At 47.7% G+C, this 26,413-nt stretch overlaps 18 non-coding genes across 18 annotated transcripts; all 18 read right to left on the bottom strand.

Moving 5' to 3' along the window:
• Positions 1-817: 817 nt before the first annotated feature.
• LOC142724949 (U2 spliceosomal RNA) lies at positions 818-1,008 on the bottom strand. The gene has a single exon (XR_012876411.1). It is a non-coding gene; the product is annotated as a U2 spliceosomal RNA (small nuclear RNA).
• A 1,292-nt stretch (positions 1,009-2,300) lies between these two features.
• Positions 2,301-2,491, bottom strand: LOC142724947 (U2 spliceosomal RNA). The gene has a single exon (XR_012876409.1). It is a non-coding gene; the product is annotated as a U2 spliceosomal RNA (small nuclear RNA).
• Positions 2,492-3,775: 1,284 nt separating this feature from the next.
• On the bottom strand, positions 3,776-3,966 carry LOC142724946 (U2 spliceosomal RNA). The gene has a single exon (XR_012876408.1). It is a non-coding gene; the product is annotated as a U2 spliceosomal RNA (small nuclear RNA).
• Positions 3,967-5,250: 1,284 nt separating this feature from the next.
• On the bottom strand, positions 5,251-5,441 carry LOC142724945 (U2 spliceosomal RNA). The gene has a single exon (XR_012876407.1). It is a non-coding gene; the product is annotated as a U2 spliceosomal RNA (small nuclear RNA).
• Positions 5,442-6,737: 1,296 nt separating this feature from the next.
• Positions 6,738-6,928, bottom strand: LOC142724944 (U2 spliceosomal RNA). The gene has a single exon (XR_012876406.1). It is a non-coding gene; the product is annotated as a U2 spliceosomal RNA (small nuclear RNA).
• Positions 6,929-8,240: 1,312 nt separating this feature from the next.
• LOC142724943 (U2 spliceosomal RNA) lies at positions 8,241-8,431 on the bottom strand. Its single transcript, XR_012876405.1, has one exon. It is a non-coding gene; the product is annotated as a U2 spliceosomal RNA (small nuclear RNA).
• Positions 8,432-9,727: 1,296 nt separating this feature from the next.
• LOC142724942 (U2 spliceosomal RNA) lies at positions 9,728-9,918 on the bottom strand. The gene has a single exon (XR_012876404.1). It is a non-coding gene; the product is annotated as a U2 spliceosomal RNA (small nuclear RNA).
• Positions 9,919-11,210: 1,292 nt separating this feature from the next.
• On the bottom strand, positions 11,211-11,401 carry LOC142724940 (U2 spliceosomal RNA). The gene has a single exon (XR_012876403.1). It is a non-coding gene; the product is annotated as a U2 spliceosomal RNA (small nuclear RNA).
• A 1,288-nt stretch (positions 11,402-12,689) lies between these two features.
• Positions 12,690-12,880, bottom strand: LOC142724939 (U2 spliceosomal RNA). Its single transcript, XR_012876402.1, has one exon. It is a non-coding gene; the product is annotated as a U2 spliceosomal RNA (small nuclear RNA).
• A 1,300-nt stretch (positions 12,881-14,180) lies between these two features.
• Positions 14,181-14,371, bottom strand: LOC142724938 (U2 spliceosomal RNA). Its single transcript, XR_012876401.1, has one exon. It is a non-coding gene; the product is annotated as a U2 spliceosomal RNA (small nuclear RNA).
• Positions 14,372-15,660: 1,289 nt separating this feature from the next.
• On the bottom strand, positions 15,661-15,851 carry LOC142724937 (U2 spliceosomal RNA). Its single transcript, XR_012876400.1, has one exon. It is a non-coding gene; the product is annotated as a U2 spliceosomal RNA (small nuclear RNA).
• Positions 15,852-17,131: 1,280 nt separating this feature from the next.
• LOC142724935 (U2 spliceosomal RNA) lies at positions 17,132-17,322 on the bottom strand. Its single transcript, XR_012876398.1, has one exon. It is a non-coding gene; the product is annotated as a U2 spliceosomal RNA (small nuclear RNA).
• A 1,277-nt stretch (positions 17,323-18,599) lies between these two features.
• LOC142724934 (U2 spliceosomal RNA) lies at positions 18,600-18,790 on the bottom strand. The gene has a single exon (XR_012876397.1). It is a non-coding gene; the product is annotated as a U2 spliceosomal RNA (small nuclear RNA).
• Positions 18,791-20,090: 1,300 nt separating this feature from the next.
• Positions 20,091-20,281, bottom strand: LOC142724933 (U2 spliceosomal RNA). Its single transcript, XR_012876396.1, has one exon. It is a non-coding gene; the product is annotated as a U2 spliceosomal RNA (small nuclear RNA).
• A 1,285-nt stretch (positions 20,282-21,566) lies between these two features.
• On the bottom strand, positions 21,567-21,757 carry LOC142724932 (U2 spliceosomal RNA). Its single transcript, XR_012876395.1, has one exon. It is a non-coding gene; the product is annotated as a U2 spliceosomal RNA (small nuclear RNA).
• A 1,281-nt stretch (positions 21,758-23,038) lies between these two features.
• LOC142724931 (U2 spliceosomal RNA) lies at positions 23,039-23,229 on the bottom strand. The gene has a single exon (XR_012876394.1). It is a non-coding gene; the product is annotated as a U2 spliceosomal RNA (small nuclear RNA).
• Positions 23,230-24,509: 1,280 nt separating this feature from the next.
• LOC142724929 (U2 spliceosomal RNA) lies at positions 24,510-24,700 on the bottom strand. Its single transcript, XR_012876393.1, has one exon. It is a non-coding gene; the product is annotated as a U2 spliceosomal RNA (small nuclear RNA).
• A 1,284-nt stretch (positions 24,701-25,984) lies between these two features.
• LOC142724928 (U2 spliceosomal RNA) lies at positions 25,985-26,175 on the bottom strand. Its single transcript, XR_012876392.1, has one exon. It is a non-coding gene; the product is annotated as a U2 spliceosomal RNA (small nuclear RNA).
• Between the last annotated feature and the right edge of the window lie 238 nt (positions 26,176-26,413).

Genomic DNA, 26,413 nt, shown 5'->3' with positions numbered 1-26,413 from the left:
GAACTTTATATAAGACTGTGAGGCTCAGTCAGTCACTCAGTGTTGCCTGAGAGGGCAACACTGCAACAGCCGGCCGCCAGGCTGTCTTTTTTTTGCACAGCTAGTTGCCTCCAGGAGGCCACAAGAGGGAGACAAGGGACTGCAAAATGGAAAATAGGCATCCACCAACTTTACAGACAACTTCTCCTTGCTCCTACAACCTCCATCCTTGCACAGTTTGTTATTCTTCTAGGTAACATAGTAACAAATCCAAATTGCTGCTCTCTTTGTAGGCAAGCAAGGCTTTGTTGCAACTGCAATTCTTACTTCTTCTTGAAATGTAGGGACGACAGTACATTCCATCACATCCATCTAGTGTACACAGGTAGGTCCATTGTGGCGGGCAGGCGAGCGGGCGGGCTGCTTTATTGGCTGTTTGCTGTTCCCCTACTCCACTCCACTATTTGACTGTTGTGCTGCATCAATCAATCAATCAATCAATCAATCAATCAATCAATCAATCAATCAATCAATCGATCAGTGGCTGGCTCAGGTGCAGCTCTTTAACTTACCTAAAAGGGAGGGCGGAGAGAAGACAAGGAAGGTGAATGAGGTGTTCCAATGTGAAATGCCGGAAACACAGAAACACAGACGACACACAACAAGAGGTGGCAATCTATTCATTAATTGCATTTAATCAATGAGCTCATTATCACTCATGCATTGTCCAACAGGTGTTGAAATAATGGGATTAAAAGGGGAGATCCCTTCAGAAAGACAGAAACAATAGCAAAGACAAAAAACACTTTTGGAATCTGCTTTTAGTCAACACATAAGGAAAGGGTGCACCGGTCCTGGAAATACTGCAATACCAGGTCAATGCGTGGAGTGGACAGAGCAAGCTCTATTTCCATCTCCCTGTTCTAAAAATCCATTTAATATATGGTCCCCAGATAGGGGACGTATCAGATATTAAACTGATAAGAACAGATACTACACTTGATCTTAGCCAAAAGGCCGAGAAGCGATAACCCGAACGGGCCGCGCGTTGCCCGAGCCTGCCCGATACTGCTGTTCAGCCCTTGCAGCGATTCAGCCTACTTCTAGGCAATTCCATGGGGCCCTGCAGGCTCACACACTCACAGCTACACGGGAGGTGAATAAAGGCCGGAGAGGAAGCCAGACAGGATTTGCTTCTTTTGCTTGCACCACAATGCAGTGCTGAAAGAGGAGGAATCTACATAAAAACGCCTTCCTGGCAACGCCCAAATGCCCTGCTGCCATGCAGATAAACACTGGCAGCGGCAGCAAGTGCATGCCCACAGCCACCCCTTGTTCCTTCACACCTTGTATCAGCTGTAATCCAGTCCAGTCCAGTGCTGCCTGCTGAGCAGCACTGACCAACACTGCCTGGGCCCAGGCTTTTATCTCTGAGGCCCCATTATGATGTCAGAAAGCTGGCTCTGGAATCCTGAGGGCTCCACTATGACACGTGCAAAGTTCCGTCTGAACTTTATATAAGACGGTGAGGCTCAGTCAGTCACTCAGTGTTGCCTGAGAGGGCAACACTGCAACAGCCGGCCGCCAGGCTGTCTTTTTTTTGCACAGCTAGTTGCCTCCAGGAGGCCACAAGAGGGAGACAAGGGACTGCAAAATGGAAAATAGGCATCCACCAACTTTACAGACAACTTCTCCTTGCTCCTACAACCTCCATCCTTGCACAGTTTGTTATTCTTCTAGGTAACATAGTAACAAATCCAAATTGCTGCTCTCTTTGTAGGCAAGCAAGGCTTTGTTGCAACTGCAATTCTTACTTCTTCTTGAAATGTAGGGACGACAGTACATTCCATCACATCCATCTAGTGTACACAGGTAGGTCCATTGTGGCGGGCAGGCGAGCGGGCGGGCTGCTTTATTGGCTGTTTGCTGTTCCCCTACTCCACTCCACTATTTGACTGTTGTGCTGCATCAATCAATCAATCAATCAATCAATCAATCAATCAATCAATCAATCAATCAATCAGTGGCTGGCTCAGGTGCAGCTCTTTAACTTACCTAAAAGGGAGGGCGGAGAGAAGACAAGGAAGGTGAATGAGGTGTTCCAATGTGAAATGCCGGAAACACAGAAACACAGACGACACACAACAAGAGGTGGCAATCTATTCATTAATTGCATTTAATCAATGAGCTCATTATCACTCATGCATTGTCCAACAGGTGTTGAAATAATGGGATTAAAAGGGGAGATCCCTTCAGAAAGACAGAAACAATAGCAAAGACAAAAAACACTTTTGGAATCTGCTTTTAGTCAACACATAAGGAAAGGGTGCACCGGTCCTGGAAATACTGCAATACCAGGTCAATGCGTGGAGTGGACAGAGCAAGCTCTATTTCCATCTCCCTGTTCTAAAAATCCATTTAATATATGGTCCCCAGATAGGGGACGTATCAGATATTAAACTGATAAGAACAGATACTACACTTGATCTTAGCCAAAAGGCCGAGAAGCGATAACCCGAACGGGCCGCGCGTTGCCCGAGCCTGCCCGATACTGCTGTTCAGCCCTTGCAGCGATTCAGCCTACTTCTAGGCAATTCCATGGGGCCCTGCAGGCTCACACACTCACAGCTACACGGGAGGTGAATAAAGGCCGGAGAGGAAGCCAGACAGGATTTGCTTCTTTTGCTTGCACCACAATGCAGTGCTGAAAGAGGAGGAATCTACATAAAAACGCCTTCCTGGCAACGCCCAAATGCCCTGCTGCCATGCAGATAAACACTGGCAGCGGCAGCAAGTGCATGCCCACAGCCACCCCTTGTTCCTTCACACCTTGTATCAGCTGTAATCCATTCCAGTCCAGTGCTGCCTGCTGAGCAGCACTGACCAACACTGCCTGGGCCCAGGCTTTTATCTCTGAGGCCCCATTATGATGTCAGAAAGCTGGCTCTGGAATCCTGAGGGCTCCACTATGACACGTGCAAAGTTCCGTCTGAACTTTATATAAGACGGTGAGGCTCAGTCAGTCACTCAGTGTTGCCTGAGAGGGCAACACTGCAACAGCCGGCCGCCAGGCTGTCTTTTTTTTGCACAGCTAGTTGCCTCCAGGAGGCCACAAGAGGGAGACAAGGGACTGCAAAATGGAAAATAGGCATCCACCAACTTTACAGACAACTTCTCCTTGCTCCTACAACCTCCATCCTTGCACAGTTTGTTATTCTTCTAGGTAACATAGTAACAAATCCAAATTGCTGCTCTCTTTGTAGGCAAGCAAGGCTTTGTTGCAACTGCAATTCTTACTTCTTCTTGAAATGTAGGGACGACAGTACATTCCATCACATCCATCTAGTGTACACAGGTAGGTCCATTGTGGCGGGCAGGCGAGCGGGCGGGCTGCTTTATTGGCTGTTTGCTGTTCCCCTACTCCACTCCACTATTTGACTGTTGTGCTGCATCAATCAATCAATCAATCAATCAATCAATCAATCAATCAATCAATCAGTGGCTGGCTCAGGTGCAGCTCTTTAACTTACCTAAAAGGGAGGGCGGAGAGAAGACAAGGAAGGTGAATGAGGTGTTCCAATGTGAAATGCCGGAAACACAGAAACACAGACGACACACAACAAGAGGTGGCAATCTATTCATTAATTGCATTTAATCAATGAGCTCATTATCACTCATGCATTGTCCAACAGGTGTTGAAATAATGGGATTAAAAGGGGAGATCCCTTCAGAAAGACAGAAACAATAGCAAAGACAAAAAACACTTTTGGAATCTGCTTTTAGTCAACACATAAGGAAAGGGTGCACCGGTCCTGGAAATACTGCAATACCAGGTCAATGCGTGGAGTGGACAGAGCAAGCTCTATTTCCATCTCCCTGTTCTAAAAATCCATTTAATATATGGTCCCCAGATAGGGGACGTATCAGATATTAAACTGATAAGAACAGATACTACACTTGATCTTAGCCAAAAGGCCGAGAAGCGATAACCCGAACGGGCCGCGCGTTGCCCGAGCCTGCCCGATACTGCTGTTCAGCCCTTGCAGCGATTCAGCCTACTTCTAGGCAATTCCATGGGGCCCTGCAGGCTCACACACTCACAGCTACACGGGAGGTGAATAAAGGCCGGAGAGGAAGCCAGACAGGATTTGCTTCTTTTGCTTGCACCACAATGCAGTGCTGAAAGAGGAGGAATCTACATAAAAACGCCTTCCTGGCAACGCCCAAATGCCCTGCTGCCATGCAGATAAACACTGGCAGCGGCAGCAAGTGCATGCCCACAGCCACCCCTTGTTCCTTCACACCTTGTATCAGCTGTAATCCAGTCCAGTCCAGTGCTGCCTGCTGAGCAGCACTGACCAACACTGCCTGGGCCCAGGCTTTTATCTCTGAGGCCCCATTATGATGTCAGAAAGCTGGCTCTGGAATCCTGAGGGCTCCACTATGACACGTGCAAAGTTCCGTCTGAACTTTATATAAGACGGTGAGGCTCAGTCAGTCACTCAGTGTTGCCTGAGAGGGCAACACTGCAACAGCCGGCCGCCAGGCTGTCTTTTTTTTGCACAGCTAGTTGCCTCCAGGAGGCCACAAGAGGGAGACAAGGGACTGCAAAATGGAAAATAGGCATCCACCAACTTTACAGACAACTTCTCCTTGCTCCTACAACCTCCATCCTTGCACAGTTTGTTATTCTTCTAGGTAACATAGTAACAAATCCAAATTGCTGCTCTCTTTGTAGGCAAGCAAGGCTTTGTTGCAACTGCAATTCTTACTTCTTCTTGAAATGTAGGGACGACAGTACATTCCATCACATCCATCTAGTGTACACAGGTAGGTCCATTGTGGCGGGCAGGCGAGCGGGCGGGCTGCTTTATTGGCTGTTTGCTGTTCCCCTACTCCACTCCACTATTTGACTGTTGTGCTGCATCAATCAATCAATCAATCAATCAATCAATCAATCAATCAATCAATCAGTGGCTGGCTCAGGTGCAGCTCTTTAACTTACCTAAAAGGGAGGGCGGAGAGAAGACAAGGAAGGTGAATGAGGTGTTCCAATGTGAAATGCCGGAAACACAGAAACACAGACGACACACAACAAGAGGTGGCAATCTATTCATTAATTGCATTTAATCAATGAGCTCATTATCACTCATGCATTGTCCAACAGGTGTTGAAATAATGGGATTAAAAGGGGAGATCCCTTCAGAAAGACAGAAACAATAGCAAAGACAAAAAACACTTTTGGAATCTGCTTTTAGTCAACACATAAGGAAAGGGTGCACCGGTCCTGGAAATACTGCAATACCAGGTCAATGCGTGGAGTGGACAGAGCAAGCTCTATTTCCATCTCCCTGTTCTAAAAATCCATTTAATATATGGTCCCCAGATAGGGGACGTATCAGATATTAAACTGATAAGAACAGATACTACACTTGATCTTAGCCAAAAGGCCGAGAAGCGATAACCCGAACGGGCCGCGCGTTGCCCGAGCCTGCCCGATACTGCTGTTCAGCCCTTGCAGCGATTCAGCCTACTTCTAGGCAATTCCATGGGGCCCTGCAGGCTCACACACTCACAGCTACACGGGAGGTGAATAAAGGCCGGAGAGGAAGCCAGACAGGATTTGCTTCTTTTGCTTGCACCACAATGCAGTGCTGAAAGAGGAGGAATCTACATAAAAACGCCTTCCTGGCAACGCCCAAATGCCCTGCTGCCATGCAGATAAACACTGGCAGCGGCAGCAAGTGCATGCCCACAGCCACCCCTTGTTCCTTCACACCTTGTATCAGCTGTAATTCAGTCCAGTCCAGTGCTGCCTGCTGAGCAGCACTGACCAACACTGCCTGGGCCCAGGCTTTTATCTCTGAGGCCCCATTATGATGTCAGAAAGCTGGCTCTGGAATCCTGAGGGCTCCACTATGACACGTGCAAAGTTCCGTCTGAACTTTATATAAGACGGTGAGGCTCAGTCAGTCACTCAGTGTTGCCTGAGAGGGCAACACTGCAACAGCCGGCCGCCAGGCTGTCTTTTTTTTGCACAGCTAGTTGCCTCCAGGAGGCCACAAGAGGGAGACAAGGGACTGCAAAATGGAAAATAGGCATCCACCAACTTTACAGACAACTTCTCCTTGCTCCTACAACCTCCATCCTTGCACAGTTTGTTATTCTTCTAGGTAACATAGTAACAAATCCAAATTGCTGCTCTCTTTGTAGGCAAGCAAGGCTTTGTTGCAACTGCAATTCTTACTTCTTCTTGAAATGTAGGGACGACAGTACATTCCATCACATCCATCTAGTGTACACAGGTAGGTCCATTGTGGCGGGCAGGCGAGCGGGCGGGCTGCTTTATTGGCTGTTTGCTGTTCCCCTACTCCACTCCACTATTTGACTGTTGTGCTGCATCAATCAATCAATCAATCAATCAATCAATCAATCAATCAATCAATCAATCAATCAATCAGTGGCTGGCTCAGGTGCAGCTCTTTAACTTACCTAAAAGGGAGGGCGGAGAGAAGACAAGGAAGGTGAATGAGGTGTTCCAATGTGAAATGCCGGAAACACAGAAACACAGACGACACACAACAAGAGGTGGCAATCTATTCATTAATTGCATTTAATCAATGAGCTCATTATCACTCATGCATTGTCCAACAGGTGTTGAAATAATGGGATTAAAAGGGGAGATCCCTTCAGAAAGACAGAAACAATAGCAAAGACAAAAAACACTTTTGGAATCTGCTTTTAGTCAACACATAAGGAAAGGGTGCACCGGTCCTGGAAATACTGCAATACCAGGTCAATGCGTGGAGTGGACAGAGCAAGCTCTATTTCCATCTCCCTGTTCTAAAAATCCATTTAATATATGGTCCCCAGATAGGGGACGTATCAGATATTAAACTGATAAGAACAGATACTACACTTGATCTTAGCCAAAAGGCCGAGAAGCGATAACCCGAACGGGCCGCGCGTTGCCCGAGCCTGCCCGATACTGCTGTTCAGCCCTTGCAGCGATTCAGCCTACTTCTAGGCAATTCCATGGGGCCCTGCAGGCTCACACACTCACAGCTACACGGGAGGTGAATAAAGGCCGGAGAGGAAGCCAGACAGGATTTGCTTCTTTTGCTTGCACCACAATGCAGTGCTGAAAGAGGAGGAATCTACATAAAAACGCCTTCCTGGCAACGCCCAAATGCCCTGCTGCCATGCAGATAAACACTGGCAGCGGCAGCAAGTGCATGCCCACAGCCACCCCTTGTTCCTTCACACCTTGTATCAGCTGTAATCCAGTCCAGTCCAGTGCTGCCTGCTGAGCAGCACTGACCAACACTGCCTGGGCCCAGGCTTTTATCTCTGAGGCCCCATTATGATGTCAGAAAGCTGGCTCTGGAATCCTGAGGGCTCCACTATGACACGTGCAAAGTTCCGTCTGAACTTTATATAAGACGGTGAGGCTCAGTCAGTCACTCAGTGTTGCCTGAGAGGGCAACACTGCAACAGCCGGCCGCCAGGCTGTCTTTTTTTTGCACAGCTAGTTGCCTCCAGGAGGCCACAAGAGGGAGACAAGGGACTGCAAAATGGAAAATAGGCATCCACCAACTTTACAGACAACTTCTCCTTGCTCCTACAACCTCCATCCTTGCACAGTTTGTTATTCTTCTAGGTAACATAGTAACAAATCCAAATTGCTGCTCTCTTTGTAGGCAAGCAAGGCTTTGTTGCAACTGCAATTCTTACTTCTTCTTGAAATGTAGGGACGACAGTACATTCCATCACATCCATCTAGTGTACACAGGTAGGTCCATTGTGGCGGGCAGGCGAGCGGGCGGGCTGCTTTATTGGCTGTTTGCTGTTCCCCTACTCCACTCCACTATTTGACTGTTGTGCTGCATCAATCAATCAATCAATCAATCAATCAATCAATCAATCAATCAATCAATCAATCAATCAATCAATCAATCAATCAGTGGCTGGCTCAGGTGCAGCTCTTTAACTTACCTAAAAGGGAGGGCGGAGAGAAGACAAGGAAGGTGAATGAGGTGTTCCAATGTGAAATGCCGGAAACACAGAAACACAGACGACACACAACAAGAGGTGGCAATCTATTCATTAATTGCATTTAATCAATGAGCTCATTATCACTCATGCATTGTCCAACAGGTGTTGAAATAATGGGATTAAAAGGGGAGATCCCTTCAGAAAGACAGAAACAATAGCAAAGACAAAAAACACTTTTGGAATCTGCTTTTAGTCAACACATAAGGAAAGGGTGCACCGGTCCTGGAAATACTGCAATACCAGGTCAATGCGTGGAGTGGACAGAGCAAGCTCTATTTCCATCTCCCTGTTCTAAAAATCCATTTAATATATGGTCCCCAGATAGGGGACGTATCAGATATTAAACTGATAAGAACAGATACTACACTTGATCTTAGCCAAAAGGCCGAGAAGCGATAACCCGAACGGGCCGCGCGTTGCCCGAGCCTGCCCGATACTGCTGTTCAGCCCTTGCAGCGATTCAGCCTACTTCTAGGCAATTCCATGGGGCCCTGCAGGCTCACACACTCACAGCTACACGGGAGGTGAATAAAGGCCGGAGAGGAAGCCAGACAGGATTTGCTTCTTTTGCTTGCACCACAATGCAGTGCTGAAAGAGGAGGAATCTACATAAAAACGCCTTCCTGGCAACGCCCAAATGCCCTGCTGCCATGCAGATAAACACTGGCAGCGGCAGCAAGTGCATGCCCACAGCCACCCCTTGTTCCTTCACACCTTGTATCAGCTGTAATCCAGTCCAGTCCAGTGCTGCCTGCTGAGCAGCACTGACCAACACTGCCTGGGCCCAGGCTTTTATCTCTGAGGCCCCATTATGATGTCAGAAAGCTGGCTCTGGAATCCTGAGGGCTCCACTATGACACGTGCAAAGTTCCGTCTGAACTTTATATAAGACGGTGAGGCTCAGTCAGTCACTCAGTGTTGCCTGAGAGGGCAACACTGCAACAGCCGGCCGCCAGGCTGTCTTTTTTTTGCACAGCTAGTTGCCTCCAGGAGGCCACAAGAGGGAGACAAGGGACTGCAAAATGGAAAATAGGCATCCACCAACTTTACAGACAACTTCTCCTTGCTCCTACAACCTCCATCCTTGCACAGTTTGTTATTCTTCTAGGTAACATAGTAACAAATCCAAATTGCTGCTCTCTTTGTAGGCAAGCAAGGCTTTGTTGCAACTGCAATTCTTACTTCTTCTTGAAATGTAGGGACGACAGTACATTCCATCACATCCATCTAGTGTACACAGGTAGGTCCATTGTGGCGGGCAGGCGAGCGGGCGGGCTGCTTTATTGGCTGTTTGCTGTTCCCCTACTCCACTCCACTATTTGACTGTTGTGCTGCATCAATCAATCAATCAATCAATCAATCAATCAATCAATCAATCAATCAATCAATCAATCAGTGGCTGGCTCAGGTGCAGCTCTTTAACTTACCTAAAAGGGAGGGCGGAGAGAAGACAAGGAAGGTGAATGAGGTGTTCCAATGTGAAATGCCGGAAACACAGAAACACAGACGACACACAACAAGAGGTGGCAATCTATTCATTAATTGCATTTAATCAATGAGCTCATTATCACTCATGCATTGTCCAACAGGTGTTGAAATAATGGGATTAAAAGGGGAGATCCCTTCAGAAAGACAGAAACAATAGCAAAGACAAAAAACACTTTTGGAATCTGCTTTTAGTCAACACATAAGGAAAGGGTGCACCGGTCCTGGAAATACTGCAATACCAGGTCAATGCGTGGAGTGGACAGAGCAAGCTCTATTTCCATCTCCCTGTTCTAAAAATCCATTTAATATATGGTCCCCAGATAGGGGACGTATCAGATATTAAACTGATAAGAACAGATACTACACTTGATCTTAGCCAAAAGGCCGAGAAGCGATAACCCGAACGGGCCGCGCGTTGCCCGAGCCTGCCCGATACTGCTGTTCAGCCCTTGCAGCGATTCAGCCTACTTCTAGGCAATTCCATGGGGCCCTGCAGGCTCACACACTCACAGCTACACGGGAGGTGAATAAAGGCCGGAGAGGAAGCCAGACAGGATTTGCTTCTTTTGCTTGCACCACAATGCAGTGCTGAAAGAGGAGGAATCTACATAAAAACGCCTTCCTGGCAACGCCCAAATGCCCTGCTGCCATGCAGATAAACACTGGCAGCGGCAGCAAGTGCATGCCCACAGCCACCCCTTGTTCCTTCACACCTTGTATCAGCTGTAATCCAGTCCAGTCCAGTGCTGCCTGCTGAGCAGCACTGACCAACACTGCCTGGGCCCAGGCTTTTATCTCTGAGGCCCCATTATGATGTCAGAAAGCTGGCTCTGGAATCCTGAGGGCTCCACTATGACACGTGCAAAGTTCCGTCTGAACTTTATATAAGACGGTGAGGCTCAGTCAGTCACTCAGTGTTGCCTGAGAGGGCAACACTGCAACAGCCGGCCGCCAGGCTGTCTTTTTTTTGCACAGCTAGTTGCCTCCAGGAGGCCACAAGAGGGAGACAAGGGACTGCAAAATGGAAAATAGGCATCCACCAACTTTACAGACAACTTCTCCTTGCTCCTACAACCTCCATCCTTGCACAGTTTGTTATTCTTCTAGGTAACATAGTAACAAATCCAAATTGCTGCTCTCTTTGTAGGCAAGCAAGGCTTTGTTGCAACTGCAATTCTTACTTCTTCTTGAAATGTAGGGACGACAGTACATTCCATCACATCCATCTAGTGTACACAGGTAGGTCCATTGTGGCGGGCAGGCGAGCGGGCGGGCTGCTTTATTGGCTGTTTGCTGTTCCCCTACTCCACTCCACTATTTGACTGTTGTGCTGCATCAATCAATCAATCAATCAATCAATCAATCAATCAATCAATCAATCAATCAATCAGTGGCTGGCTCAGGTGCAGCTCTTTAACTTACCTAAAAGGGAGGGCGGAGAGAAGACAAGGAAGGTGAATGAGGTGTTCCAATGTGAAATGCCGGAAACACAGAAACACAGACGACACACAACAAGAGGTGGCAATCTATTCATTAATTGCATTTAATCAATGAGCTCATTATCACTCATGCATTGTCCAACAGGTGTTGAAATAATGGGATTAAAAGGGGAGATCCCTTCAGAAAGACAGAAACAATAGCAAAGACAAAAAACACTTTTGGAATCTGCTTTTAGTCAACACATAAGGAAAGGGTGCACCGGTCCTGGAAATACTGCAATACCAGGTCAATGCGTGGAGTGGACAGAGCAAGCTCTATTTCCATCTCCCTGTTCTAAAAATCCATTTAATATATGGTCCCCAGATAGGGGACGTATCAGATATTAAACTGATAAGAACAGATACTACACTTGATCTTAGCCAAAAGGCCGAGAAGCGATAACCCGAACGGGCCGCGCGTTGCCCGAGCCTGCCCGATACTGCTGTTCAGCCCTTGCAGCGATTCAGCCTACTTCTAGGCAATTCCATGGGGCCCTGCAGGCTCACACACTCACAGCTACACGGGAGGTGAATAAAGGCCGGAGAGGAAGCCAGACAGGATTTGCTTCTTTTGCTTGCACCACAATGCAGTGCTGAAAGAGGAGGAATCTACATAAAAACGCCTTCCTGGCAACGCCCAAATGCCCTGCTGCCATGCAGATAAACACTGGCAGCGGCAGCAAGTGCATGCCCACAGCCACCCCTTGTTCCTTCACACCTTGTATCAGCTGTAATCCAGTCCAGTCCAGTGCTGCCTGCTGAGCAGCACTGACCAACACTGCCTGGGCCCAGGCTTTTATCTCTGAGGCCCCATTATGATGTCAGAAAGCTGGCTCTGGAATCCTGAGGGCTCCACTATGACACGTGCAAAGTTCCGTCTGAACTTTATATAAGACGGTGAGGCTCAGTCAGTCACTCAGTGTTGCCTGAGAGGGCAACACTGCAACAGCCGGCCGCCAGGCTGTCTTTTTTTTGCACAGCTAGTTGCCTCCAGGAGGCCACAAGAGGGAGACAAGGGACTGCAAAATGGAAAATAGGCATCCACCAACTTTACAGACAACTTCTCCTTGCTCCTACAACCTCCATCCTTGCACAGTTTGTTATTCTTCTAGGTAACATAGTAACAAATCCAAATTGCTGCTCTCTTTGTAGGCAAGCAAGGCTTTGTTGCAACTGCAATTCTTACTTCTTCTTGAAATGTAGGGACGACAGTACATTCCATCACATCCATCTAGTGTACACAGGTAGGTCCATTGTGGCGGGCAGGCGAGCGGGCGGGCTGCTTTATTGGCTGTTTGCTGTTCCCCTACTCCACTCCACTATTTGACTGTTGTGCTGCATCAATCAATCAATCAATCAATCAATCAATCAATCAATCAATCAATCAATCAGTGGCTGGCTCAGGTGCAGCTCTTTAACTTACCTAAAAGGGAGGGCGGAGAGAAGACAAGGAAGGTGAATGAGGTGTTCCAATGTGAAATGCCGGAAACACAGAAACACAGACGACACACAACAAGAGGTGGCAATCTATTCATTAATTGCATTTAATCAATGAGCTCATTATCACTCATGCATTGTCCAACAGGTGTTGAAATAATGGGATTAAAAGGGGAGATCCCTTCAGAAAGACAGAAACAATAGCAAAGACAAAAAACACTTTTGGAATCTGCTTTTAGTCAACACATAAGGAAAGGGTGCACCGGTCCTGGAAATACTGCAATACCAGGTCAATGCGTGGAGTGGACAGAGCAAGCTCTATTTCCATCTCCCTGTTCTAAAAATCCATTTAATATATGGTCCCCAGATAGGGGACGTATCAGATATTAAACTGATAAGAACAGATACTACACTTGATCTTAGCCAAAAGGCCGAGAAGCGATAACCCGAACGGGCCGCGCGTTGCCCGAGCCTGCCCGATACTGCTGTTCAGCCCTTGCAGCGATTCAGCCTACTTCTAGGCAATTCCATGGGGCCCTGCAGGCTCACACACTCACAGCTACACGGGAGGTGAATAAAGGCCGGAGAGGAAGCCAGACAGGATTTGCTTCTTTTGCTTGCACCACAATGCAGTGCTGAAAGAGGAGGAATATACATAAAAACGCCTTCCTGGCAACGCCCAAATGCCCTGCTGCCATGCAGATAAACACTGGCAGCGGCAGCAAGTGCATGCCCACAGCCACCCCTTGTTCCTTCACACCTTGTATCAGCTGTAATCCAGTCCAGTCCAGTGCTGCCTGCTGAGCAGCACTGACCAACACTGCCTGGGCCCAGGCTTTTATCTCTGAGGCCCCATTATGATGTCAGAAAGCTGGCTCTGGAATCCTGAGGGCTCCACTATGACACGTGCAAAGTTCCGTCTGAACTTTATATAAGACGGTGAGGCTCAGTCAGTCACTCAGTGTTGCCTGAGAGGGCAACACTGCAACAGCCGGCCGCCAGGCTGTCTTTTTTTTGCACAGCTAGTTGCCTCCAGGAGGCCACAAGAGGGAGACAAGGGACTGCAAAATGGAAAATAGGCATCCACCAACTTTACAGACAACTTCTCCTTGCTCCTACAACCTCCATCCTTGCACAGTTTGTTATTCTTCTAGGTAACATAGTAACAAATCCAAATTGCTGCTCTCTTTGTAGGCAAGCAAGGCTTTGTTGCAACTGCAATTCTTACTTCTTCTTGAAATGTAGGGACGACAGTACATTCCATCACATCCATCTAGTGTACACAGGTAGGTCCATTGTGGCGGGCAGGCGAGCGGGCGGGCTGCTTTATTGGCTGTTTGCTGTTCCCCTACTCCACTCCACTATTTGACTGTTGTGCTGCATCAATCAATCAATCAATCAATCAATCAATCAATCAATCAATCAATCAATCAATCAATCAATCAGTGGCTGGCTCAGGTGCAGCTCTTTAACTTACCTAAAAGGGAGGGCGGAGAGAAGACAAGGAAGGTGAATGAGGTGTTCCAATGTGAAATGCCGGAAACACAGAAACACAGACGACACACAACAAGAGGTGGCAATCTATTCATTAATTGCATTTAATCAATGAGCTCATTATCACTCATGCATTGTCCAACAGGTGTTGAAATAATGGGATTAAAAGGGGAGATCCCTTCAGAAAGACAGAAACAATAGCAAAGACAAAAAACACTTTTGGAATCTGCTTTTAGTCAACACATAAGGAAAGGGTGCACCGGTCCTGGAAATACTGCAATACCAGGTCAATGCGTGGAGTGGACAGAGCAAGCTCTATTTCCATCTCCCTGTTCTAAAAATCCATTTAATATATGGTCCCCAGATAGGGGACGTATCAGATATTAAACTGATAAGAACAGATACTACACTTGATCTTAGCCAAAAGGCCGAGAAGCGATAACCCGAACGGGCCGCGCGTTGCCCGAGCCTGCCCGATACTGCTGTTCAGCCCTTGCAGCGATTCAGCCTACTTCTAGGCAATTCCATGGGGCCCTGCAGGCTCACACACTCACAGCTACACGGGAGGTGAATAAAGGCCGGAGAGGAAGCCAGACAGGATTTGCTTCTTTTGCTTGCACCACAATGCAGTGCTGAAAGAGGAGGAATCTACATAAAAACGCCTTCCTGGCAACGCCCAAATGCCCTGCTGCCATGCAGATAAACACTGGCAGCGGCAGCAAGTGCATGCCCACAGCCACCCCTTGTTCCTTCACACCTTGTATCAGCTGTAATCCAGTCCAGTCCAGTGCTGCCTGCTGAGCAGCACTGACCAACACTGCCTGGGCCCAGGCTTTTATCTCTGAGGCCCCATTATGATGTCAGAAAGCTGGCTCTGGAATCCTGAGGGCTCCACTATGACACGTGCAAAGTTCCGTCTGAACTTTATATAAGACGGTGAGGCTCAGTCAGTCACTCAGTGTTGCCTGAGAGGGCAACACTGCAACAGCCGGCCGCCAGGCTGTCTTTTTTTTGCACAGCTAGTTGCCTCCAGGAGGCCACAAGAGGGAGACAAGGGACTGCAAAATGGAAAATAGGCATCCACCAACTTTACAGACAACTTCTCCTTGCTCCTACAACCTCCATCCTTGCACAGTTTGTTATTCTTCTAGGTAACATAGTAACAAATCCAAATTGCTGCTCTCTTTGTAGGCAAGCAAGGCTTTGTTGCAACTGCAATTCTTACTTCTTCTTGAAATGTAGGGACGACAGTACATTCCATCACATCCATCTAGTGTACACAGGTAGGTCCATTGTGGCGGGCAGGCGAGCGGGCGGGCTGCTTTATTGGCTGTTTGCTGTTCCCCTACTCCACTCCACTATTTGACTGTTGTGCTGCATCAATCAATCAATCAATCAATCAATCAATCAATCAATCAATCAATCAATCAAGTGGCTGGCTCAGGTGCAGCTCTTTAACTTACCTAAAAGGGAGGGCGGAGAGAAGACAAGGAAGGTGAATGAGGTGTTCCAATGTGAAATGCCGGAAACACAGAAACACAGACGACACACAACAAGAGGTGGCAATCTATTCATTAATTGCATTTAATCAATGAGCTCATTATCACTCATGCATTGTCCAACAGGTGTTGAAATAATGGGATTAAAAGGGGAGATCCCTTCAGAAAGACAGAAACAATAGCAAAGACAAAAAACACTTTTGGAATCTGCTTTTAGTCAACACATAAGGAAAGGGTGCACCGGTCCTGGAAATACTGCAATACCAGGTCAATGCGTGGAGTGGACAGAGCAAGCTCTATTTCCATCTCCCTGTTCTAAAAATCCATTTAATATATGGTCCCCAGATAGGGGACGTATCAGATATTAAACTGATAAGAACAGATACTACACTTGATCTTAGCCAAAAGGCCGAGAAGCGATAACCCGAACGGGCCGCGCGTTGCCCGAGCCTGCCCGATACTGCTGTTCAGCCCTTGCAGCGATTCAGCCTACTTCTAGGCAATTCCATGGGGCCCTGCAGGCTCACACACTCACAGCTACACGGGAGGTGAATAAAGGCCGGAGAGGAAGCCAGACAGGATTTGCTTCTTTTGCTTGCACCACAATGCAGTGCTGAAAGAGGAGGAATCTACATAAAAACGCCTTCCTGGCAACGCCCAAATGCCCTGCTGCCATGCAGATAAACACTGGCAGCGGCAGCAAGTGCATGCCCACAGCCACCCCTTGTTCCTTCACACCTTGTATCAGCTGTAATCCAGTCCAGTCCAGTGCTGCCTGCTGAGCAGCACTGACCAACACTGCCTGGGCCCAGGCTTTTATCTCTGAGGCCCCATTATGATGTCAGAAAGCTGGCTCTGGAATCCTGAGGGCTCCACTATGACACGTGCAAAGTTCCGTCTGAACTTTATATAAGACGGTGAGGCTCAGTCAGTCACTCAGTGTTGCCTGAGAGGGCAACACTGCAACAGCCGGCCGCCAGGCTGTCTTTTTTTTGCACAGCTAGTTGCCTCCAGGAGGCCACAAGAGGGAGACAAGGGACTGCAAAATGGAAAATAGGCATCCACCAACTTTACAGACAACTTCTCCTTGCTCCTACAACCTCCATCCTTGCACAGTTTGTTATTCTTCTAGGTAACATAGTAACAAATCCAAATTGCTGCTCTCTTTGTAGGCAAGCAAGGCTTTGTTGCAACTGCAATTCTTACTTCTTCTTGAAATGTAGGGACGACAGTACATTCCATCACATCCATCTAGTGTACACAGGTAGGTCCATTGTGGCGGGCAGGCGAGCGGGCGGGCTGCTTTATTGGCTGTTTGCTGTTCCCCTACTCCACTCCACTATTTGACTGTTGTGCTGCATCAATCAATCAATCAATCAATCAATCAATCAATCAATCAATCAGTGGCTGGCTCAGGTGCAGCTCTTTAACTTACCTAAAAGGGAGGGCGGAGAGAAGACAAGGAAGGTGAATGAGGTGTTCCAATGTGAAATGCCGGAAACACAGAAACACAGACGACACACAACAAGAGGTGGCAATCTATTCATTAATTGCATTTAATCAATGAGCTCATTATCACTCATGCATTGTCCAACAGGTGTTGAAATAATGGGATTAAAAGGGGAGATCCCTTCAGAAAGACAGAAACAATAGCAAAGACAAAAAACACTTTTGGAATCTGCTTTTAGTCAACACATAAGGAAAGGGTGCACCGGTCCTGGAAATACTGCAATACCAGGTCAATGCGTGGAGTGGACAGAGCAAGCTCTATTTCCATCTCCCTGTTCTAAAAATCCATTTAATATATGGTCCCCAGATAGGGGACGTATCAGATATTAAACTGATAAGAACAGATACTACACTTGATCTTAGCCAAAAGGCCGAGAAGCGATAACCCGAACGGGCCGCGCGTTGCCCGAGCCTGCCCGATACTGCTGTTCAGCCCTTGCAGCGATTCAGCCTACTTCTAGGCAATTCCATGGGGCCCTGCAGGCTCACACACTCACAGCTACACGGGAGGTGAATAAAGGCCGGAGAGGAAGCCAGACAGGATTTGCTTCTTTTGCTTGCACCACAATGCAGTGCTGAAAGAGGAGGAATCTACATAAAAACGCCTTCCTGGCAACGCCCAAATGCCCTGCTGCCATGCAGATAAACACTGGCAGCGGCAGCAAGTGCATGCCCACAGCCACCCCTTGTTCCTTCACACCTTGTATCAGCTGTAATCCAGTCCAGTCCAGTGCTGCCTGCTGAGCAGCACTGACCAACACTGCCTGGGCCCAGGCTTTTATCTCTGAGGCCCCATTATGATGTCAGAAAGCTGGCTCTGGAATCCTGAGGGCTCCACTATGACACGTGCAAAGTTCCGTCTGAACTTTATATAAGACGGTGAGGCTCAGTCAGTCACTCAGTGTTGCCTGAGAGGGCAACACTGCAACAGCCGGCCGCCAGGCTGTCTTTTTTTTGCACAGCTAGTTGCCTCCAGGAGGCCACAAGAGGGAGACAAGGGACTGCAAAATGGAAAATAGGCATCCACCAACTTTACAGACAACTTCTCCTTGCTCCTACAACCTCCATCCTTGCACAGTTTGTTATTCTTCTAGGTAACATAGTAACAAATCCAAATTGCTGCTCTCTTTGTAGGCAAGCAAGGCTTTGTTGCAACTGCAATTCTTACTTCTTCTTGAAATGTAGGGACGACAGTACATTCCATCACATCCATCTAGTGTACACAGGTAGGTCCATTGTGGCGGGCAGGCGAGCGGGCGGGCTGCTTTATTGGCTGTTTGCTGTTCCCCTACTCCACTCCACTATTTGACTGTTGTGCTGCAATCAATCAATCAATCAATCAATCAATCAATCAATCAATCAGTGGCTGGCTCAGGTGCAGCTCTTTAACTTACCTAAAAGGGAGGGCGGAGAGAAGACAAGGAAGGTGAATGAGGTGTTCCAATGTGAAATGCCGGAAACACAGAAACACAGACGACACACAACAAGAGGTGGCAATCTATTCATTAATTGCATTTAATCAATGAGCTCATTATCACTCATGCATTGTCCAACAGGTGTTGAAATAATGGGATTAAAAGGGGAGATCCCTTCAGAAAGACAGAAACAATAGCAAAGACAAAAAACACTTTTGGAATCTGCTTTTAGTCAACACATAAGGAAAGGGTGCACCGGTCCTGGAAATACTGCAATACCAGGTCAATGCGTGGAGTGGACAGAGCAAGCTCTATTTCCATCTCCCTGTTCTAAAAATCCATTTAATATATGGTCCCCAGATAGGGGACGTATCAGATATTAAACTGATAAGAACAGATACTACACTTGATCTTAGCCAAAAGGCCGAGAAGCGATAACCCGAACGGGCCGCGCGTTGCCCGAGCCTGCCCGATACTGCTGTTCAGCCCTTGCAGCGATTCAGCCTACTTCTAGGCAATTCCATGGGGCCCTGCAGGCTCACACACTCACAGCTACACGGGAGGTGAATAAAGGCCGGAGAGGAAGCCAGACAGGATTTGCTTCTTTTGCTTGCACCACAATGCAGTGCTGAAAGAGGAGGAATCTACATAAAAACGCCTTCCTGGCAACGCCCAAATGCCCTGCTGCCATGCAGATAAACACTGGCAGCGGCAGCAAGTGCATGCCCACAGCCACCCCTTGTTCCTTCACACCTTGTATCAGCTGTAATCCAGTCCAGTCCAGTGCTGCCTGCTGAGCAGCACTGACCAACACTGCCTGGGCCCAGGCTTTTATCTCTGAGGCCCCATTATGATGTCAGAAAGCTGGCTCTGGAATCCTGAGGGCTCCACTATGACACGTGCAAAGTTCCGTCTGAACTTTATATAAGACGGTGAGGCTCAGTCAGTCACTCAGTGTTGCCTGAGAGGGCAACACTGCAACAGCCGGCCGCCAGGCTGTCTTTTTTTTGCACAGCTAGTTGCCTCCAGGAGGCCACAAGAGGGAGACAAGGGACTGCAAAATGGAAAATAGGCATCCACCAACTTTACAGACAACTTCTCCTTGCTCCTACAACCTCCATCCTTGCACAGTTTGTTATTCTTCTAGGTAACATAGTAACAAATCCAAATTGCTGCTCTCTTTGTAGGCAAGCAAGGCTTTGTTGCAACTGCAATTCTTACTTCTTCTTGAAATGTAGGGACGACAGTACATTCCATCACATCCATCTAGTGTACACAGGTAGGTCCATTGTGGCGGGCAGGCGAGCGGGCGGGCTGCTTTATTGGCTGTTTGCTGTTCCCCTACTCCACTCCACTATTTGACTGTTGTGCTGCATCAATCAATCAATCAATCAATCAATCAATCAATCAATCAATCAATCAATCAATCAATCACTCAGTGGCTGGCTCAGGTGCAGCTCTTTAACTTACCTAAAAGGGAGGGCGGAGAGAAGACAAGGAAGGTGAATGAGGTGTTCCAATGTGAAATGCCGGAAACACAGAAACACAGACGACACACAACAAGAGGTGGCAATCTATTCATTAATTGCATTTAATCAATGAGCTCATTATCACTCATGCATTGTCCAACAGGTGTTGAAATAATGGGATTAAAAGGGGAGATCCCTTCAGAAAGACAGAAACAATAGCAAAGACAAAAAACACTTTTGGAATCTGCTTTTAGTCAACACATAAGGAAAGGGTGCACCGGTCCTGGAAATACTGCAATACCAGGTCAATGCGTGGAGTGGACAGAGCAAGCTCTATTTCCATCTCCCTGTTCTAAAAATCCATTTAATATATGGTCCCCAGATAGGGGACGTATCAGATATTAAACTGATAAGAACAGATACTACACTTGATCTTAGCCAAAAGGCCGAGAAGCGATAACCCGAACGGGCCGCGCGTTGCCCGAGCCTGCCCGATACTGCTGTTCAGCCCTTGCAGCGATTCAGCCTACTTCTAGGCAATTCCATGGGGCCCTGCAGGCTCACACACTCACAGCTACACGGGAGGTGAATAAAGGCCGGAGAGGAAGCCAGACAGGATTTGCTTCTTTTGCTTGCACCACAATGCAGTGCTGAAAGAGGAGGAATCTACATAAAAACGCCTTCCTGGCAACGCCCAAATGCCCTGCTGCCATGCAGATAAACACTGGCAGCGGCAGCAAGTGCATGCCCACAGCCACCCCTTGTTCCTTCACACCTTGTATCAGCTGTAATCCAGTCCAGTCCAGTGCTGCCTGCTGAGCAGCACTGACCAACACTGCCTGGGCCCAGGCTTTTATCTCTGAGGCCCCATTATGATGTCAGAAAGCTGGCTCTGGAATCCTGAGGGCTCCACTATGACACGTGCAAAGTTCCGTCTGAACTTTATATAAGACGGTGAGGCTCAGTCAGTCACTCAGTGTTGCCTGAGAGGGCAACACTGCAACAGCCGGCCGCCAGGCTGTCTTTTTTTTGCACAGCTAGTTGCCTCCAGGAGGCCACAAGAGGGAGACAAGGGACTGCAAAATGGAAAATAGGCATCCACCAACTTTACAGACAACTTCTCCTTGCTCCTACAACCTCCATCCTTGCACAGTTTGTTATTCTTCTAGGTAACATAGTAACAAATCCAAATTGCTGCTCTCTTTGTAGGCAAGCAAGGCTTTGTTGCAACTGCAATTCTTACTTCTTCTTGAAATGTAGGGACGACAGTACATTCCATCACATCCATCTAGTGTACACAGGTAGGTCCATTGTGGCGGGCAGGCGAGCGGGCGGGCTGCTTTATTGGCTGTTTGCTGTTCCCCTACTCCACTCCACTATTTGACTGTTGTGCTGCATCAATCAATCAATCAATCAATCAATCAATCAATCAATCAATCAATCAAGTGGCTGGCTCAGGTGCAGCTCTTTAACTTACCTAAAAGGGAGGGCGGAGAGAAGACAAGGAAGGTGAATGAGGTGTTCCAATGTGAAATGCCGGAAACACAGAAACACAGACGACACACAACAAGAGGTGGCAATCTATTCATTAATTGCATTTAATCAATGAGCTCATTATCACTCATGCATTGTCCAACAGGTGTTGAAATAATGGGATTAAAAGGGGAGATCCCTTCAGAAAGACAGAAACAATAGCAAAGACAAAAAACACTTTTGGAATCTGCTTTTAGTCAACACATAAGGAAAGGGTGCACCGGTCCTGGAAATACTGCAATACCAGGTCAATGCGTGGAGTGGACAGAGCAAGCTCTATTTCCATCTCCCTGTTCTAAAAATCCATTTAATATATGGTCCCCAGATAGGGGACGTATCAGATATTAAACTGATAAGAACAGATACTACACTTGATCTTAGCCAAAAGGCCGAGAAGCGATAACCCGAACGGGCCGCGCGTTGCCCGAGCCTGCCCGATACTGCTGTTCAGCCCTTGCAGCGATTCAGCCTACTTCTAGGCAATTCCATGGGGCCCTGCAGGCTCACACACTCACAGCTACACGGGAGGTGAATAAAGGCCGGAGAGGAAGCCAGACAGGATTTGCTTCTTTTGCTTGCACCACAATGCAGTGCTGAAAGAGGAGGAATCTACATAAAAACGCCTTCCTGGCAACGCCCAAATGCCCTGCTGCCATGCAGATAAACACTGGCAGCGGCAGCAAGTGCATGCCCACAGCCACCCCTTGTTCCTTCACACCTTGTATCAGCTGTAATCCAGTCCAGTCCAGTGCTGCCTGCTGAGCAGCACTGACCAACACTGCCTGGGCCCAGGCTTTTATCTCTGAGGCCCCATTATGATGTCAGAAAGCTGGCTCTGGAATCCTGAGGGCTCCACTATGACACGTGCAAAGTTCCGTCTGAACTTTATATAAGACGGTGAGGCTCAGTCAGTCACTCAGTGTTGCCTGAGAGGGCAACACTGCAACAGCCGGCCGCCAGGCTGTCTTTTTTTTGCACAGCTAGTTGCCTCCAGGAGGCCACAAGAGGGAGACAAGGGACTGCAAAATGGAAAATAGGCATCCACCAACTTTACAGACAACTTCTCCTTGCTCCTACAACCTCCATCCTTGCACAGTTTGTTATTCTTCTAGGTAACATAGTAACAAATCCAAATTGCTGCTCTCTTTGTAGGCAAGCAAGGCTTTGTTGCAACTGCAATTCTTACTTCTTCTTGAAATGTAGGGACGACAGTACATTCCATCACATCCATCTAGTGTACACAGGTAGGTCCATTGTGGCGGGCAGGCGAGCGGGCGGGCTGCTTTATTGGCTGTTTGCTGTTCCCCTACTCCACTCCACTATTTGACTGTTGTGCTGCATCAATCAATCAATCAATCAATCAATCAATCAATCAATCAATCAAGTGGCTGGCTCAGGTGCAGCTCTTTAACTTACCTAAAAGGGAGGGCGGAGAGAAGACAAGGAAGGTGAATGAGGTGTTCCAATGTGAAATGCCGGAAACACAGAAACACAGACGACACACAACAAGAGGTGGCAATCTATTCATTAATTGCATTTAATCAATGAGCTCATTATCACTCATGCATTGTCCAACAGGTGTTGAAATAATGGGATTAAAAGGGGAGATCCCTTCAGAAAGACAGAAACAATAGCAAAGACAAAAAACACTTTTGGAATCTGCTTTTAGTCAACACATAAGGAAAGGGTGCACCGGTCCTGGAAATACTGCAATACCAGGTCAATGCGTGGAGTGGACAGAGCAAGCTCTATTTCCATCTCCCTGTTCTAAAAATCCATTTAATATATGGTCCCCAGATAGGGGACGTATCAGATATTAAACTGATAAGAACAGATACTACACTTGATCTTAGCCAAAAGGCCGAGAAGCGATAACCCGAACGGGCCGCGCGTTGCCCGAGCCTGCCCGATACTGCTGTTCAGCCCTTGCAGCGATTCAGCCTACTTCTAGGCAATTCCATGGGGCCCTGCAGGCTCACACACTCACAGCTACACGGGAGGTGAATAAAGGCCGGAGAGGAAGCCAGACAGGATTTGCTTCTTTTGCTTGCACCACAATGCAGTGCTGAAAGAGGAGGAATCTACATAAAAACGCCTTCCTGGCAACGCCCAAATGCCCTGCTGCCATGCAGATAAACACTGGCAGCGGCAGCAAGTGCATGCCCACAGCCACCCCTTGTTCCTTCACACCTTGTATCAGCTGTAATCCAGTCCAGTCCAGTGCTGCCTGCTGAGCAGCACTGACCAACACTGCCTGGGCCCAGGCTTTTATCTCTGAGGCCCCATTATGATGTCAGAAAGCTGGCTCTGGAATCCTGAGGGCTCCACTATGACACGTGCAAAGTTCCGTCTGAACTTTATATAAGACGGTGAGGCTCAGTCAGTCACTCAGTGTTGCCTGAGAGGGCAACACTGCAACAGCCGGCCGCCAGGCTGTCTTTTTTTTGCACAGCTAGTTGCCTCCAGGAGGCCACAAGAGGGAGACAAGGGACTGCAAAATGGAAAATAGGCATCCACCAACTTTACAGACAACTTCTCCTTGCTCCTACAACCTCCATCCTTGCACAGTTTGTTATTCTTCTAGGTAACATAGTAACAAATCCAAATTGCTGCTCTCTTTGTAGGCAAGCAAGGCTTTGTTGCAACTGCAATTCTTACTTCTTCTTGAAATGTAGGGACGACAGTACATTCCATCACATCCATCTAGTGTACACAGGTAGGTCCATTGTGGCGGGCAGGCGAGCGGGCGGGCTGCTTTATTGGCTGTTTGCTGTTCCCCTACTCCACTCCACTATTTGACTGTTGTGCTGCATCAATCAATCAATCAATCAATCAATCAATCAATCAATCAATCAGTGGCTGGCTCAGGTGCAGCTCTTTAACTTACCTAAAAGGGAGGGCGGAGAGAAGACAAGGAAGGTGAATGAGGTGTTCCAATGTGAAATGCCGGAAACACAGAAACACAGACGACACACAACAAGAGGTGGCAATCTATTCATTAATTGCATTTAATCAATGAGCTCATTATCACTCATGCATTGTCCAACAGGTGTTGAAATAATGGGATTAAAAGGGGAGATCCCTTCAGAAAGACAGAAACAATAGCAAAGACAAAAAACACTTTTGGAATCTGCTTTTAGTCAACACATAAGGAAAGGGTGCACCGGTCCTGGAAATACTGCAATACCAGGTCAATGCGTGGAGTGGACAGAGCAAGCTCTATTTCCATCTCCCTGTTCTAAAAATCCATTTAATATATGGTCCCCAGATAGGGGACGTATCAGATATTAAACTGATAAGAACAGATACTACACTTGATCTTAGCCAAAAGGCCGAGAAGCGATAACCCGAACGGGCCGCGCGTTGCCCGAGCCTGCCCGATACTGCTGTTCAGCCCTTGCAGCGATTCAGCCTACTTCTAGGCAATTCCATGGGGCCCTGCAGGCTCACACACTCACAGCTACACGGGAGGTGAATAAAGGCCGGAGAGGAAGCCAGACAGGATTTGCTTCTTTTGCTTGCACCACAATGCAGTGCTGAAAGAGGAGGAATCTACATAAAAACGCCTTCCTGGCAACGCCCAAATGCCCTGCTGCCATGCAGATAAACACTGGCAGCGGCAGCAAGTGCATGCCCACAGCCACCCCTTGTTCCTTCACACCTTGTATCAGCTGTAATCCAGTCCAGTCCAGTGCTGCCTGCTGAGCAGCACTGACCAACACTGCCTGGGCCCAGGCTTTTATCTCTGAGGCCCCATTATGATGTCAGAAAGCTGGCTCTGGAATCCTGAGGGCTCCACTATGACACGTGCAAAGTTCCGTCTGAACTTTATATAAGACGGTGAGGCTCAGTCAGTCACTCAGTGTTGCCTGAGAGGGCAACACTGCAACAGCCGGCCGCCAGGCTGTCTTTTTTTTGCACAGCTAGTTGCCTCCAGGAGGCCACAAGAGGGAGACAAGGGACTGCAAAATGGAAAATAGGCATCCACCAACTTTACAGACAACTTCTCCTTGCTCCTACAACCTCCATCCTTGCACAGTTTGTTATTCTTCTAGGTAACATAGTAACAAATCCAAATTGCTGCTCTCTTTGTAGGCAAGCAAGGCTTTGTTGCAACTGCAATTCTTACTTCTTCTTGAAATGTAGGGACGACAGTACATTCCATCACATCCATCTAGTGTACACAGGTAGGTCCATTGTGGCGGGCAGGCGAGCGGGCGGGCTGCTTTATTGGCTGTTTGCTGTTCCCCTACTCCACTCCACTATTTGACTGTTGTGCTGCATCAATCAATCAATCAATCAATCAATCAATCAATCAATCAATCAATCAGTGGCTGGCTCAGGTGCAGCTCTTTAACTTACCTAAAAGGGAGGGCGGAGAGAAGACAAGGAAGGTGAATGAGGTGTTCCAATGTGAAATGCCGGAAACACAGAAACACAGACGACACACAACAAGAGGTGGCAATCTATTCATTAATTGCATTTAATCAATGAGCTCATTATCACTCATGCATTGTCCAACAGGTGTTGAAATAATGGGATTAAAAGGGGAGATCCCTTCAGAAAGACAGAAACAATAGCAAAGACAAAAAACACTTTTGGAATCTGCTTTTAGTCAACACATAAGGAAAGGGTGCACCGGTCCTGGAAATACTGCAATACCAGGTCAATGCGTGGAGTGGACAGAGCAAGCTCTATTTCCATCTCCCTGTTCTAAAAATCCATTTAATATATGGTCCCCAGATAGGGGACGTATCAGATATTAAACTGATAAGAACAGATACTACACTTGATCTTAGCCAAAAGGCCGAGAAGCGATAACCCGAACGGGCCGCGCGTTGCCCGAGCCTGCCCGATACTGCTGTTCAGCCCTTGCAGCGATTCAGCCTACTTCTAGGCAATTCCATGGGGCCCTGCAGGCTCACACACTCACAGCTACACGGGAGGTGAATAAAGGCCGGAGAGGAAGCCAGACAGGATTTGCTTCTTTTGCTTGCACCACAATGCAGTGCTGAAAGAGGAGGAATCTACATAAAAACGCCTTCCTGGCAACGCCC

Source organism: Rhinoderma darwinii, unplaced genomic scaffold (assembly GCF_050947455.1).
Source record: "Rhinoderma darwinii isolate aRhiDar2 unplaced genomic scaffold, aRhiDar2.hap1 Scaffold_593, whole genome shotgun sequence".
Classification (NCBI taxonomy): domain Eukaryota; kingdom Metazoa; phylum Chordata; class Amphibia; order Anura; family Rhinodermatidae; genus Rhinoderma; species Rhinoderma darwinii.
Note: the sequence above shows the minus strand (reverse complement) of the source record. Positions and strands in the feature narration are given on the sequence as shown.